General features: G+C 40.5%; 2 non-coding genes across 2 annotated transcripts; both read left to right on the forward strand.

Moving 5' to 3' along the window:
* The first annotated feature begins 10585 nt into the window (after window positions 1-10585).
* Window positions 10586-10676, forward strand: TRNAY-GUA (transfer RNA tyrosine (anticodon GUA)). The gene is given in 2 exon segments: window positions 10586-10622; window positions 10641-10676. It is a non-coding gene; the product is annotated as a tRNA-Tyr (tRNA).
* Window positions 10677-11148: 472 nt separating this feature from the next.
* TRNAY-GUA (transfer RNA tyrosine (anticodon GUA)) lies at window positions 11149-11239 on the forward strand. Its single transcript is given in 2 exon segments — window positions 11149-11185; window positions 11204-11239. It is a non-coding gene; the product is annotated as a tRNA-Tyr (tRNA).
* Window positions 11240-15398: the final 4159 nt, after the last annotated feature.

Genomic DNA, 15398 nt, shown 5'->3' on the forward strand with positions numbered 1-15398 from the left:
AGCTCGGTGGTTGCATCGCCTGGCAGAGCTCGGAACTTGAGCTCTGGCGGTGCAACCTCTTGGCTGGGGCGGTTGCACCTCCCAGCCTTGCAGCCCTGGCGGTTGCACCTCCTGGCTGGGGCGGTTGCACCTCCCAGCCCCACAGCCCAGGCGGTTGCACCTCCTGGCTGGGGCGGTTGCACCTCCCAACCCCACAGCCCAGGCGGTTGCACCTCCTGGTGCAATCAGGGTCCGAATGGTTCACTCCATTCGGCCCACTTTGAATCTTTTCAGGGGCCCAATTGCCCCAAGATTAAGCTAATGGGATCACCTCCCATTTTCATGCTTAATCATCATGCTAACTACGATTAACTCTAAGACAACTTCTGCAGCTTTGCTCCGATGCGTCAATCGCTTCTTCCGGCGAGTTTCCTGCCAACTTCCGTCGATCAACCGATAACCCTCGGTGATCCTTCTGCGGACATCCGGCATACTCCTGGACTTTGCGACGATCCACTTGGCGAGTTCCGACGAGCTTCGCTTGGCAAGCTTCTGGACTTCTCGGATCTGTTCTCTCTGAACCTCCGACGACCATCCGAACTTCCGTCGAACTCTCGAACTCCCAACGTGATCATGATCTTGACTCCGGCGCAACTCCTGCTGCTTGTCTTACTCTCATCGTAGTTAATCCTGCACAACAAATCAAAACTTCGATCGAGACAATTAATCCTAAGCAATTAACCAAGTTGTCCGACATGTCATTGGTCCCTCGACGCTTCGTCCGATTCTTCGGCGCATCGTCCTCTCGTGCAGCCTATTGCCCAATCGGCCAGTTGACTCCGCAACTCCGATATCCTTGGCACAATACCCGCTCTTCTTGGCCCGATGCCCGAGTTCACGGCCCGAAGCCTTCTGTCGATACGTCGACCGATCCACCGGCCCGACGTCCAATCTTCTGACATGTTCCTTCGGCACAACATGATTTTCCTGCTTTAATTGTCTCATCCTGATCGAAGCATCCTGCGTCACTCAAAACGCAGATTAAATCATAAACATATATCAAGTAGTTTCATCATCAAAATACGAGATTCAACAATCTCCCCCTTTTTGATGATGACAACCACTTGATGACGGAGTTAAACTTAACTCCCGGAGTTTAAACAAACTCCCCCTATCAATATGCCATATTGATAGAACCTTGAATTCAAACTGAATTCAAGTCATTGCAATATTCATCATGAATACTTGCAACACGTCAACATGAACTTATGCATAAACTTATGCATTACATGTCATGTCATCAACATACTTCTCCCCCTTTGTCATCAACAAAAAGGAGAAGTACTACAATCAAGTGTGTGTGATATTGGTTCAACTCATTGCATGAAAATCATAGTATCAAGTTTTATCATCATGCAATCTTGGAGCTAGAAGATTTAGCAAGTGTTACATCATGCTTAGAACATTCATGCTATCAAGTTTTAGATATACAAGTTTTATAGCATATAAGATAGCACTTTTGGTAATGTTCAAGATAGCAAGTTCTACATCATGCAAGCTAGCAAATTAGAGATGTTCAAGAAGGCAACTCTTGCTTCTTGAAAATTTTGCTCACTTTGCTAGATGCGCAAGTTAGCATTTTTGCCTCTTGAGATAGGCAAGATAGCACATTTGCTTCTTTTGAGATAGCAACTTTTTGCTTCTCTTTAGACCAACAAGCTAGCAATTTTTACGATATACAAGTTTCACAATATATAAGCTAGCAAAAATTTCGAAAGCAAATGCAAGATAAATTTCTTGTGTAAGCTCATGATTCTTGCTTCCTATTGCAATGTGCAAATTGCAAGTTTTGCTTCTTGAGATATTCAAGATAGTGATGTTCAAGAAGACAATTTTTCTTCTTGAAATAAGCAAGTTAGCAATCTTTGCTTCTTAAAATAGGTAAGCTAGCAAATCAAGTTTTTGCATCTTCTTGACTTGTACAAGCTAGCTATCTCCCCCTTTGTCATTGTAAAAAAAAGAAAGAGAGAATACAGTTTTGTAGTTCTCTTTTCCTTTTACAACGATTTCAAAATCATGACAAATGATGAATAATCAAGTTATGAATGTCAAGATAATTTTTCATCATGAATATTTTATCATAGCATGCATCATTATCATAAATTGAAGTATTACATGCATGATATCATATCACCATTCATAATTACATTAATATTTCAATATAACAATTTCTTCTCAAAATGTGTAACTTGGCACTCATAGCATTTTAAATCATGATTTACATCATATGCAATACATCACATCATAATTAGAAAGCACAAGTATTGTATGCATAATTGTACATTATAAATGTTTCATATCATGATGGTATCAATTTTGTCAAATTATATCCTACCATGCATGATCAAAACTTCTCCCCATTTTATCATTGAAAACAAGAAGAAAGTAGGGGGAAGAGCATAAAAGTGTTAAATATTTCAATCATTTTTAAGATTCATAACATGAATAACGTTATTACTATTTCATCAAGATCAGTTTCGAGATTCACATAATATCATGAAATCATTAATCTCGATAAAATGGGAAAAACATTTTCTTTTTAAGTGATTCTTTTAACACATCATAAAAAAGAAAAACTCATTCATAATTCAAGTGATTTACAAGATATCATAAATGAATTTATCACTTGTATTTCACCAAAATCGAGAACTCTAGAGTTAGAAAATGATTGAAGCATTTAATCTGATTGAAGAATGATTCATATTTAAAGTGTAGCATTTGTCAAATCTGAAATCATCACGTATAACTTTAATATTTTCATTGCAACATTAAGCAAGGTTTCATTGAAGATAATTTTGAATGATTCTTATAAATGCCTAAAACTTCTTTAATTTTAATTTATGATTGACTTTATAATAGCATGCTCAAATCTTTATTCTTATGTCAAAACCATACATTATATTTAATAAACAAAAACAATAAAAAATATCAAGCCTTCCAGACAAAAGCCATGTATCGTCATTGAAAAGCAATATGAAAATCATCAAAATATACATTCTTGCTTCTATAAGATTAATCTCACTAGGTGTAAAATCATTAGATTTCTATCTTGCATTAACATAAGACATGCAATTTTCATTATCATTTTCAAGATTACAAGCATGATCATATTTTTGCATTTTCATTGTTAAATTATTAAAAATATAATTTTCAACAAAATTTAAAGAAAAGTGCATCATGAAAAGCATCATGTAATTTCGAAGTAAATTAGGGGGATTTCGATTACCTCATCATTGTAGGCTGTTAAGGCGTAGTTTGCCGCCTTGCTTTTGTTGACTTTCTCTTCTTCGGAGGAGCTCGATTCATCCCAATTTTTGTTCTTCTTCTTGCGTTTAAAGCAAGTAGTTCCATTCTTTTTGCTTTTTAATTTTCGTTTCATTTTAAGTTCACCATCACTTGAGCTTATGCTCGAGTGGTCTTCAAATGTTCTATGTCCCAAATCCTTCCTGTTCTTTGGAAGGTTGGTTTGTTCATCATTGTCCTCATCACTTGAGTCATCGCTCAAGTGGCATTCATTTGTCCAGAGTTCCAAATCCTTCCTGTTCTTTGGAAGGTGGTTCTCAAGTTCTTCACGTGCATTGCACGTCATTTCATATGTGATCAATGAACCAATTAGTTCTTCAAGTGGAAAATGGTTCAAGTTTTTCGATTCTTGAATAGCAGTTACTTTTGAATCCCAAGTTTTAGAAAGTGAGCGCAACACTTTGTTAACGAGTTCAAAATCCGAAAAGCTTTTACCAAGTGATTTTAAACCATTGACGACATCCGTAAAACGGGTGTACATGTCAACAACGGTTTCGCTTGGTTTCATATGAAAAAGCTCGAAATCAAGCAGTAGAATATTAACTTTCGAGTCTTTGACTCTACTAGTTCCCTCGTGCGTGATTTCAAGAGTGCGCCAAATATCGAAAGCCGTTTCACACGTAGAAATCCGATTGAACTCATTTTTGTCCAATGCGCAAAATAAGGCATTCATAGCCTTTGCGTTTAAAGAAAAATTCTTCTTCTCCAAAACCGACCATTCGTTCATCGGTTTGGAGGGAAGTTGAAAACCGTTTTCAATGATATTCCATAAATCCAGATTTAGAGAAATTAAGAAAACTCTCATTCGAGTTTTCCAATAAGTGTAGTCCAATCCGTTAAAGAACGGTGGACGAAAGACCGAACAGCCCTCTTGAAAAGTCATTTCTCTCGGGTGTAAATCCGAAATGAGAAATACCCCGCTCTGATACCAACTGTTAGGATCGAGAGCACTAAGAGGGGGGGGGGTGAATTAGTGCAGCGGAAATCTTACAGCGATTAAAATCAAAAGCTGCGATCGTTCAAAAACTGTTATGATGCAAAAGCAAATTCTCAGTTTGTATCTAAGTGCAGTTTGCGTCTAAGCGCAGATTGCGTCTAAGCGCAGTTTTGCGTCTAAGCGCAGTTTACGTCTAAACTCAGATTTACGTCTAAACACTGTTTTACGTCTAAACGCAGATTTACGTCTAAACGCAGATTTACGTCTAAACTCAGATTTACGTCTAAACTCAGATTTACGTCTAAACGCAGATTTACGTCTAAACGCAGATTTACGTCTAAACGCAGTTTTACGTCTAAACGCTGTTTTATGTCTAAACGCAGATTTACGTCTAAACGCAGATTTACGTCTAAACGCAGATTTACGTCTAAACGCAGTTTTACGTCTAAACGCAGATTTACGTCTAAACTCAAAAACTTGTTTGTATACTCGCAGAAGGCAGTATGCAGTTGGAATCAAGACGTAAATGTGAACTGAGATCTGATGATTGAGCGAGGAAAGCCGATTTACGTCTGAATGCAGTTTTACGTCTAAATGCTGAAACTCGTTCGTAAAATCGTAGAGGACAGATTGCAGTTATCAATAGGATTAAAGTGTAAGTGTAAACTGCAAAGAAGCTCGTTCGTAAAAGCACGGAAAACAGTTCTGCAGAATCAAACGTAAACGTAAACTGTAATGTATGAAAATACGAATTTACGTCTGAATGCAGATTCGGAAGAACAGCACTTAGAACTTGTTCGTGAAAGCGCAGAGAGCAGTAGTGATGAGGGAGGTTTGCAGTAATGATAAAGTGCTCGAAAATAAACGCAAACCAGAGATTTAGAGTGGTTCGGTCAGCCTTGACCTACTCCACTTTTGGCTTCCTCCACCGATGAGGTTGCCGACGTCAACTAGGTGCCTTCCTTCAATGGGCGAAGGCCAAACTTCCCTCTTACAATTTCTCTCCTTTTGACAGGCTTAGGAGACAACCTTTACAGACCTTTCTCTCCTCACTTTACAATCAAAAACTTGAAGAACAGAAGGAGGAGACTTAAAGGCTTTACAACACTTTTGAGCTCTTTAGAATCACAGAAAAGATCACGATTTTGGTATAGGTCTGTATCTTTTCAGTGCTGAATGGGTGGGGTATTTATAGGCCCCAACCCAATTCAAAATTCGAGCTCAAAACGATCAAATCGATCAAATCCCAGAATTCTGGGATCAGGCGGTTGCACCTCTCGACTGGAGAGGTGGCACCGCCTGGCAGAGCTCGAAGACTGAGCTCTGCCGATTGCTTCTCTCTGCCAGAGCTCGAAGACTGAGCTCGATGGTTGCATCACCTGGCAGAGCTCGAAGACTGAGCTTGGTGATTGCATCACCTGGCAGAGCTCGAAACAGAGCTCGGTGGTTGCATCACCTGGCAGAGCTCCAAGCTGAGCTCAGGCTGATCCACCTCTCTGCCAGAGCTCGAAGACTGAGCTTGGTGAATGCATCACCTGGCAGAGCTCGAGACTGAGCTCAGGCTGATGCACCTCTCTGCCAGAGCTCGAAGACTGAGCTCGGTGGTTGCATCGCCTGGCAGAGCTCGGAACTTGAGCTCTGGCGGTGCAACCTCTTGGCTGGGGCGGTTGCACCTCCCAGCCTTGCAGCCCTGGCGGTTGCACCTCCTGGCTGGGGCGGTTGCACCTCCCAGCCCCACAGCCCAGGCGGTTGCACCTCCTGGCTGGGGCGGTTGCACCTCCCAACCCCACAGCCCAGGCGGTTGCACCTCCTGGTGCAATCAGGGTCCGAATGGTTCACTCCATTCGGCCCACTTTGAATCTTTTCAGGGGCCCAATTGCCCCAAGATTAAGCTAATGGGATCACCTCCCATTTTCATGCTTAATCATCATGCTAACTACGATTAACTCTAAGACAACTTCTGCAGCTTTGCTCCGATGCGTCAATCGCTTCTTCCGGCGAGTTTCCTGCCAACTTCCGTCGATCAACCGATAACCCTCGGTGATCCTTCTGCGGACATCCGGCATACTCCTGGACTTTGCGACGATCCACTTGGCGAGTTCCGACGAGCTTCGCTTGGCAAGCTTCTGGACTTCTCGGATCTGTTCTCTCTGAACCTCCGACGACCATCCGAACTTCCGTCGAACTCTCGAACTCCCAACGTGATCATGATCTTGACTCCAGCGCAACTCCTGCTGCTTGTCTTACTCTCATCGTAGTTAATCCTGCACAACAAATCAAAACTTCGATCGAGACAATTAATCCTAAGCAATTAACCAAGTTGTCCGACATGTCATTGGTCCCTCGACGCTTCGTCCGATTCTTCGGCGCATCGTCCTCTCGTGCAGCCTATTGCCCAATCGGCCAGTTGACTCCGCAACTCCGATATCCTTGGCACAATACCCGCTCTTCTTGGCCCGATGCCCGAGTTCACGGCCCGAAGCCTTCTGTCGATACGTCGACCGATCCACCGGCCCGACGTCCAATCTTCTGACATGTTCCTTCGGCACAACATGATTTTCCTGCTTTAATTGTCTCATCCTGATCGAAGCATCCTGCGTCACTCAAAACGCAGATTAAATCATAAACATATATCAAGTAGTTTCATCATCAAAATACGAGATTCAACATAATTAAGTTAGATTCAAAATTAAACTAAGTTACACTAATATTTTCAACAAATCTCTAATTTTAATAATTAACTATCATAAAATTTTAAAAAATAATACTAATCATCTTAAAAGATGTCCTAGTGATTTTGTGAAAGTTTGTCTTGGTTTTATAGAAGCTGATAAAGTTACACTAAAAATTAATCTAGGTTATACTCGATCATAGTCTTGATTCAAAAAATCTTAAATTTTAATAATAAACTATCATAAATATAATTTTATCGGACATAGTCCCGATATAGTTTTACATGGTCACTCTTGATTATGTCAGCCTATGACATATCTAGAAAAAGATCATGATTAGATCCAAATAACGTAATAGATTAGCTCTAGAAGGAAACCATCCTAGAATGTCTTAAGAGAACCTTACTGGACTTTCTGGATACAATGAAGATGGAACAATTTTCTTGAGTTTTCATCTATATCTAATCTTCACCTTTAAATACCTAAATCCATAGTGTTTTGATCCCTATTCAGCGACGTAATTATAAATCACTTCACAGCTGAATCCCCTCTAGCCAACCATCATAGTTGCCACAGAAGCCTTCAGCAAATTGACTCAGACAAGTACGAGTGGTAGAGCAGGAGTGGAGTGTATCTTCATCTCAAACTTACCGCATCTGGTGCCAATTGCACTTTAAGGACCCAAATCCCAAGTCGTGTCGACCGCACCTTCTCCAACACCAGCTCCCAGTGTCATGGCCAAATCACACCCACTACAAAATGAAGCATTACGAGGAGCATCATCACCACCTTATCCATTTGAGTCTCCATGAGAATTACAAAGGGAGTCGAAAGTTCATTTCATAGAACTCGCCTCTAAACACGGAAGCATCTTTTAAATATGAAATAGTGCCATGAAGATACGAAGAAAAAAATTAAACGAAAGAAGCTAAAGCTAATATACCTTACATTTAGTAGACTTTTATCCAAGACTATTGAATGAACCCATTCCTACGAGGATTCGACTATCGACACCAAAGACCTATGATGCTCTCTAGTAAGAGTGTCAATCGGATCGAACGAAAGCAAGAAATGCTTCCCTTATATCCATCCCTATAACCTTATTTCCCGTATGGACAAGGTGGGGGCGAGGATGGGGAATCCCCATTGGGTTAAGAATCCATGAGTTATCTATATCCTCCTAATTAATTTATTTATTTTTTTAAAAAAAAATTCTATCAAATTTAATTAACAATATGGGTTCTCAGATCATCCTAGTTGGGGGTGGGGAATCATCATCATCAGTTATTGCTCATTGTTTTCGATCGTTGATTGTCGAAGAAATCATCGTTTGTTGACGAAGAGAAAAAAAATTATAAAAACAAAGTCAAATAATTAACACGATGTCACATGTGATAAGGGATGTGATTATCACGAAAGAAGCAATATTTCACAGTAAAAAGTATTAGTTGGCTTAATTGATTAATATTTTAATAGTTTATAGTAAGATTATAGGTTTAAATTCCGTGTTCGTTGATTATCCTTGGTAAAAAAAATATTCGATATTCGATTGTTGATGCTACCAAGTGAACAAGAAATAATATTCCATGAGGCAAATGGGTTGTGGTCGGCTGTAATATTAATTAGGACGAGGAGGTTCCATATACATATGTTGGAGGCATTGACCTTTCTTTAACATATGTTGTAATTCTCATAGAATTGAGGATTATTTACAGACAAATTCCAAAGATATACGTAGCAGCTGCCGTCCGGCCAAGCGAACACGCCGCTCCCCTTCGGCACGACATTCTCCCAGTTGCCGTCGTGGCGATTGCCATTAGCCCAGATGAGCGCCCCACGGCCGGATATTACGCTGTTCCACCACTCGTCGACGTACTTGTTTCCACTCCGCCACAAGTACCGGCCACAGCCCTCCTGTAGGTTGCGCCACTAACCGCCCTCGTAAAAGTCGTCGTTGTAGTAACACAGGAGCCGGGGCAGGTGCTGCCCTCCGACTCGGTGAAGGTCCCGAAGCCTTCCATCCCGCCGGAACGGAACACCCCCCTGAAGGTCACGTTGGAGGGCCACGATAACTGTCCCTTTCCGAAAGCCTTCCCCCACCGCCACTCCCCTCGTGCATGCACCAGTCGGCCCCAAGGCACTTCGCCCGTCAGTGGGGGGAGTTCTGCTCCTCCGCGTGCATGCATCACTGACGTGTTGTCGAAGAGTCTGCAGAGCGCATCTTTTTTTTTTTTGTCTCCTCATTTTTTGAATCCGGAGCTAAGAAGATACCAATCGACCAGTTTAACAATGGATTCGATTCTTCAGTCATCTGCTTAATCATTTTTGTCTTGTACGTGCTTAGGGCCTCATCGACGAGGCAAAGAGATTTGCTTCGAGGAGTCCCGGCGGTTCTTACACCGCCTCAGCGCGTTACAACCTGTGGATGATTTGTTTGGTGGACTCTGAAGAAAGCGAGGATATAAGGATGCTGAGGTGCAGCCATCTTTACTGCACCGTCTGCATCCGTCGGTGGTGGGAGGTCTACGAGCGGATGCAAAGATGGCCGCACCTCAGCCTCCTTATTTCTTCGCTTCTTCGAAGTCCACAAAGCAAATCACACACTGGTTGTAACGCGCTGAGACGGTATAGAGAGAGAACCGGTGGGACTCCGAGATCTCTTTGCCTCCTCAAGGAGGCCCTGAGCGCACGTACAAGACAAACATGGTTAAGCAGATGATTGAAGCAAAGGACAAATCCATGCTAATCTGGTCAATTAGTATCTTTTTACTTCCTTTATTTGTAAGGATTCGGAAAATGAGGAGACAATAAAGAAAAGGGAGCTCTGCAGACTCCTCGACGATAGAAGAGATATCTGTACTTGCGAACGAAACAGAAGTTGTGATGTGCTCCCAAGTACTTGATCGAGAATAGGATCTCTATACCATCGAATGTATCATTCTATATAGAAGATATAAAAAGAAAGGGTTCGGATCCTTACCTTTTTATTTTACAAGTGTTACCCTAAAATCACTTCTTCTCTCTTCTTAAGTCACACTCTTGACCATGATTAGCAAGGAGGAGGATGGATGTATATTTATATATGAATGGGAGATATCCCTTAAAGATCTCATATATAATTTTTTTATAATGAAAATGTATTACACTACCTCTTTTAAAGATCTCCCTCGTTATCCTCTCTAATTTAAATATATTACACTATATTCTTCAAAGATTTTCTCATTCGTTAATATATCAATGAACACAAGGATATGCTTATTCACCCTTAGGAGAAAACAGAGATTTTTTCACATAAAGAAGGAAATCAATTAACTCCATGAACTATTGCATGAGGTATCTGATAATCAATGATCAAATATTATAGTTGATGAGATAATGATTTGGAGATAGCCAACTATTAGTATGTAGAACACCCTAGCAATGTTGAGACATCATCATCATTAGTATATAGTATATCTAAAAAAGTTGACATGGTTATCGTGTTAAATAAGGGATACGGATGGATAGATGGACATGATATATCATTTATTTAATTTTGTGTCAAAAGCTCCTGATTTGATATTTTATTCGAGTTAAAGATTGGTTTACAAATTGAAGTTATTTATATATTTATTATACGTTATAAAATCATTATCCGACCTTAGCTCAGTTGGTAGAGCGGAGGACTGTAGTTGGTTAAAATATCAGTTATCCTTAGGTCGCTGGTTCGAATCCGGCAGGTCGGAACATTTTAGCTTAAGTAAATTTTTTTTTATTTCTTAAAAGATATATATTATTCTTTTGATAAAATATAAAATATAAATATATATTCTAGTATTATACGTATATTAATATTGAATATATTAAATATTTCCGATACATGTAATTCAATCAATTAATAAAAATGCATCAATAAAAATTATCACATTAATATAAAATATTAATAAAACATAAAATATTAATAAAAAATAAATATATATGCTTACTCTACTGCCAATGATCCTATGCCTCCTCGGATCTTTTAAGTTCGAGTTCCAATGGCCTGAATACCCTTATGTCCACGTAGCTAAATAAGGGATACGGATGGATTGATGGACATGATGTATAATTTATTTATTTTTGTGTCAAAAGCACCTGATATGATATTTTATTCGAGTTAAGGATAGGTTTACAAATTCAAGTTATTTATATTATTGTTTTACGTTATCAAATCATTATCCGACCTTAGCTCAGTTGGTAGAGCGGAGGACTGTAGTCGGTTAAAACATCAGTTATCCTTAGGTCGCTGGTTCGAATCCGGCAGGTCGGAATTTTTTAAGTAAATTATTTTTTTTATTTCTTAAAAGATATATATTATTCTGATGATAAAAATATAATATATAAATAAATATTCTAGTATTATACGTATATTAATATTGAATATATTAAATATTTCCGATACATGTAATTCAATCAATTAATAAAAATACGTCAATAAAAATTATCACATTAATATAAAATATTAATAAAATATAAATATATATGTCTTGGTCAAACCCCTTTCGTCTTAACCCTACTGCCAATGATCCTACGCCTCCTCAGATCTTTTAAGTTCGAGTCCCAATGGCCTGAATACCCTTCTATCCACAATATGGTTCAGGAAAGAAGATTGTGATGAAAACTATTGTTGGGAAACAACTTTGAGTTGTGGCCTCGGGGCCGACGCGGCTCAATTTGGGTCCGGACGACAGGGATCTCCCTGGGGCGCTCCTCGGCCCGCTGAGGCGGTCGGGTGTGGTGTCCGATCAGGACGATGTAGCCGTCTCCTCCAGGCAGGAACTCCTCGCTTGCGCGTCCGGTGGAGACCTTCAGCCCGACCCCTCCGACGACTAAGTTAGCGATGTGGAGGGGGTTTCAGATGAAGAAGTGTTTTGGTCTGTTTTCTCCTCCTCCTTTCCTCTTCTACTGCGAGGATATTTATAGGGGAGTTTAATGATACCTGATATGCCCGCTTGTAGGGGGCAGACATGTACTCCTGGTAGCGTCTGACGTTGGAGTTGGCGTGGCGTGAAGGACTAAGCCCGAACAGGTCGTTAATGCATCTCGGCCGACGTGTCGATCAGTTTGACCAGGTGCTTGTCGGGTTGATCGGGGCGTCATCTAGGGCAGCTGACGTAAGCCCAGGTCTTGTTATTATCCTCATCAAGAACTCCTCACTTTTTGATGAGGATCAAACTAATCTTCTTATCCTCAACAATAGATTCACTGCCTTAACCAGGCAGATCCATCTAAAAATGACTCGCCAGAGCCAACAATAGATTCCCTTGCGAGGATATCTCCTCCACAATCTATGCCTTCATGAATTGATATAGCACTATGAGGTCCCCTCCCTCCCCCTCACATAACCATCCTCCCGTCTCCTGTTCTTCTCTTGCTCGTCTCCCCCTGCATAAGCATTCCTCCCTCACGGACCTCAATGCTCTTTCTTATGGGGATGGGCCAAGGTAAAAAGCTTGGGGGCCTAACAGCTTTATGGCCGAATTCTACAAAGACTAACTTGTTCTTCATTGCCAATGTCACCAACCTTACTAGGATCTCTGATTTCATACCCATATCCCTCTACAACGTCCTATACAAACTCCTCTCTAAGGTTCTCCCTAACAAATTTAAACCTTGCCTTGACACTATAATCGATCAGAATCACCCCGCCTTGACACTATAATCGATCAGAATAACAAGTTTCAATGCAATCATGAAATGAAAACCCTAACAGGTAAAATGTTGTATTCTTTCCTTAAACCCTAATCTTAATATTTGTACAGAAAATTAAAGAGATTGCTGCATGAAAATTTGTTTGAGGGATGTGATCAAACCTCAATAGTAGGCAGGATGAAGCAGAGGAAAGTGTGGAAGCTTTCAAGTGCTTCAATTTCCATGTTGTTGATCTTTGCAACACAGCCACCAAACTAAAAGTTTCTTGAAACCAACCAGTGAACAAGGATAGTTCAACATGAACTGGAATCCAATTTGGAACAGCAGAAATCATTAACCTGTGAAAATTGAGATGTTAGCAATACTTCTTGATCTAGAAAATTTCGTTTGGACCTGTACAAGTAACTCACATATGGGATGAATGTCTGTGATATGAAGGCTTGAAGTCAAAAAAGTTATCTACTAATCAATGGCATCGCAACTAAATCAGTGTTTGAAAGTAGAATCACAATATTGTCGTCCTTACACATGAATATAAGATTGACCAACCAAACAAACAATTGGCGGAGTTGAGCAATAACTCTGATGAAATGTCGATAATCCACCAAAAGCATACAATTAACACTTGAAAATTGAATCAGAATGTCGCTACCATGCCACGCTCACGAATACGAGGCTGACTAAACAAGAAACTGGCAAAGCTACATAATACTTTGATCAAGTACTAATCAGTAATCAAAAGAATAAAAGGTGCATCGCAATACCTTAAATGAATCGAATTGCTGAGGCACTTTCTTCTGATAGAAAACATGGGTCTTTCATCTTACACAGACAGATACTAGATTTCCTAGAGAGAGATTCATCAATTACCCGTTTCACTACATTTGCTGAAACAAAGCCAAATCTATGTGTAAAGACAGACCTTAGAACTCTTTAGAAGGTTGAAAACTCAGCAAAGTTGGCCAAGGAAATGAAGCCGATGATCCTCATATCTTCCAGCAGTCCTGATTTATCTCTTTTTCATAATTAGATCCAACTTATATCAGCACATTTGACCTAAACGTCACCTGTGTCAGAGTAGCAAGAACTTCAGTCATTTAGGAATTCTTTAAATGTTCAACATCAGATAATGGCAGTGTGCCAAAGACCCTATCGAGCTCATTCAAGTACTTTGACTAGAGCACCTCCCATTCTTGTTGTGCCTAGAAGTGCAAGATGATGGTTGCTGCTGAAACTGAATACCGATAACATCAGCTCACTTAAAACTTTGATACTTGAGAGAACAGTGAAGAAGCCTTCAATGGCTGAGGCTAGCCAATACAAAGTAAACTAGATCCTTCCACTGCTCTTTTCAATTGGCAACACCAAGCCTGTTATTGATCAGTGATTAGCAACCAAAACTTTTGATGCTGGGCATGTACCTGATGAAGTAATGATGAACATACCAAGCTGATTGATATCAAACCTTGAAATGTTGCAAATTTTTTTAATATAAAGCAGGAAAAATTATTATGTTCGTATTGAGAGATTCTAATACATAGTTGGTAACATGAACGAAAACAATACTGCAAGTGAAGAATTATTTTGTAAGCCCAAAGAGAAACCGAAAAGGAGAAAATTTGACTGCATGTGATGGAAGACACAATGACAGAAAGTACGAAATGGATATACAACATTAACAATGGATGATCCAGTTAAAAAGAGCAAATATGAAATCTAGTTTTATGTGTTTGCTCTCAAGTTGGAGCTCCAGTATCTTTGGTGCATAAGTAGGTATACAAATTCAGGCTGACCTCATCTGATACATGGTACTCGATGTTAATATAAGATTACCTCCTCGTCATGTCATCACAAGAGTGCTACAACTCATGAAGATGATACGCACAACCCCTCTGATTTCATCTTGTTATTGGTCTAACTCTCACCTCCTACCCGGGCACTTGTTGGCCAAGAATGTTTGTACAATTTAAAGCGACGGTGATCACAATTTTTGGCACAACATTTTGGAAATTCTTGATTTATTATTGTTGCGATCAATGTTACAATCAGTAGACTTTGGTATCCAGCAGCATGGGATATCTGAGGCAGTTGAAGATCATCAAATGCAGCAGTAAACATAAAAATAAAATCACGCATTGGCATATACACAAATGCAAGCTGTATACAGAAATCAGATCCAGAACATTCAAAGACGAGGAACTAATACCGAAGGGCTAAGAGAACAAATTTGACGCACCTGTCTTTGATGCCCGCCGAAGCTAGCACGAATATGGTCATCCACCGGAGCGTATGCTCCTGCAAACACTCTCGGAAATAGCCCAACGCCAAAATCAACAGCCTCTTCATTCGTGAAAGCCCTTTCCTCTCTGGGAATTTAAGGCGCAAGCAAACATCAAGAGAGCTGACCATGACTTCCGTACACGGGCGCTCGGGAAACCTAATCGAACAAACCTCGCGGAGGACCTCGTAGATCTGCCGCTCCTTCATGGGGAAGATACCCTGGAAGCGACCTCGACGCGTCACCGGAGCCACCTCCTCGACACCGACAGGAACAGCCCCGCGATGGTCGGGACACGAGAGGGTAGGGTCGGTACGCTAGTCCGCTAAGGACCGAAACAGCGACAAAAGGCGAGGCGGGGATTGGAGAGCCAACGAACGAAGAGAAACCATCCGTCTGCGATACACACGGACTACCAGTGCGTCCATGCATTGCAAAGCATTCCCCCATGAAATGCTGATTTAAAGAGCGATATTCAAAGCGAACAATATGCGACGCT

Source organism: Musa acuminata, chromosome BXJ2-3 (genome assembly GCF_036884655.1).
Source record: "Musa acuminata AAA Group cultivar baxijiao chromosome BXJ2-3, Cavendish_Baxijiao_AAA, whole genome shotgun sequence".
NCBI lineage: Eukaryota > Viridiplantae > Streptophyta > Magnoliopsida > Zingiberales > Musaceae > Musa > Musa acuminata.